A 1,953-nucleotide genomic window follows, 5' to 3' on the forward strand; every position below is an offset into this window, starting at 1 on the left:
GTCTATAGTCTAGTCTATAGACTAGTCTATAGTCTAGTCTATAGTCTAGTCTATAGACTAGTCTATAGTCTAGTCTATAGTCTAGTCTATAGTCTAGTCTATAGTCTATTTTACAGTATCTCTCTCACTTTTTCTGCATTAGTCATACCCATAGTGTATGACAAACTATTTTGTAAAAATCTTCAAGACAATATTTGGTATTTAAATGTTTTTTTTTTCTCTCTCAAGTTTCACATGATTTGACAGTTTTTCTATTTGTTTCGTATTTATTGACATTTATTTATTTTTTTTTTTTGAACAAAATGATTTGGCGGTTTTATGTCTTTTTCTCTGGAATTTCATTACAAACAAAATTTTTAGTTTTATCATATTGTTTACAACATTTTTTTAAAGCGGCTATTATCAAAAAAAAAAACTAAATTTTAATTTAAATTATTGATGGAATTAATAAAAGAGAAGCAAAAAAAATTTGTGTCAAGGTCATTTTTTGTTTAATAATTTAGATAAAAGAAAAGAGAAACCTAAAGATATTATATAAAAAATCTGTAATTATATTGTAAAGAAAATTGCGTAAAAATACCTATATGGTTAATAAGATATAAACAAGATTTTTGATTTTTTAAGAAATATTAAAAATTTTAAACTAATTTATTTATTGCATAATATATTTTAATAATTTTTAAACTAAATTAGTTTAAAACTATTTGTCATTGATTTGTTGTCTGAATATGGGAGTTTGCATTTACCCTTTAATAACCATTTGTAGTTTCATATTTTGTATTATTTCTATGAGAATTAAGTATTGAATAAAAAAAAATTCATTGCCTTTTGGTTATAAACAATTTAAGTCTATTTATTAAAATAAAAAAAAAACAACAAATTTGTAATAAGAAAAAATTAAAATCAAAACGTGCATTGAATTTGTTATTAAAATACTTCACATTTCATTAACTATTATTGTACTTCGAAATTTTGCTCAATTTAAATAAATATTTATAAAATAAACAAACAAAAAAACACGGAACTATTTCATGTATTTCACGACAAGAAAAGATCAAAAATATTCTTTGAAATTTCATTTAAAACGAGGGATTTATACAGTAATGAGAAAAGACCCATGACGCTCTCCTTCTCTATTTCTCTTTGTTTACACTTATGGTGGGTAAAATCTATTAAAAATTCCTTCAAAGTTTATAAGTTTTATTAAAATTTCTACAACATTCTTAGAATTATTAAATTTTTAAATGAATTTCAATTAATTTGATTTATTTTTTATATGCTCTCTCTATTTTGTTTACATTTTGGTTTAAAAGCTCTGGCAACACTGTTGTAAATTTAGCAATGTTTCATTTTTAAGTTTAGTGTAAACTCTAGACTAAAGTCTAATGTAACGATTAGAGTTACGTCTAGTGTATAGTTAGACTAAAGTCTAGTGTAATGTTTAAAGTAACGTCTAGTGTATAGTCTTGATTAATGTCTGCATTAAAGTCTACTTTAATGTCTAGTTTAAATCAGTGTTTTATTCTAAAGTCCACTGTAAAGTCTAGAGTAATATATAGTGTAATGTGTAAAGTATTGTGTAAAGTCTAGTGTCAAGTCTAGATTAAGGTCTAATCTTAAGTCTAAGGTTTAGTCTATAGTCTTGATAATCTCAACTCTGTTTTAAGGTATACAATGTTTCATTTGACCAAATCCAGATCTGTTCTAATTCTAGTAGATCTGTTCTGTTCCATTCTAGTTCTGTTCAAGCTGTGTTGTAATTCTATTTAAATTGTTTTCTAATTGTGTTCTAATTGAGTTCTAGTTGGGTTCTAGTCGTTTTCTAGTTCTGTTCTAGTTCTGTTTTAGTCCTATTCTAGTTCTGTTCTAGTTCTGTTCTAGTTCTGTTCTAGTTCTGTTCTAGTTCTGTTCTAGTTCTGTTCTAGTTCTGTTCTAGTTCTGTTCTAGTTCTGT

The 1,953-nt window shown here is 25.0% G+C and overlaps 1 protein-coding gene across 1 annotated transcript in view; it reads right to left on the reverse strand.

Moving 5' to 3' along the window:
* Window positions 1–1,953, reverse strand: part of LOC111688926 — a 97,917-nt gene that overhangs the window by 59,873 nt on the left and 36,091 nt on the right. The window lies entirely within an intron of this gene.

Source organism: Lucilia cuprina, chromosome 6 (genome assembly GCF_022045245.1).
Source record: "Lucilia cuprina isolate Lc7/37 chromosome 6, ASM2204524v1, whole genome shotgun sequence".
NCBI lineage: Eukaryota > Metazoa > Arthropoda > Insecta > Diptera > Calliphoridae > Lucilia > Lucilia cuprina.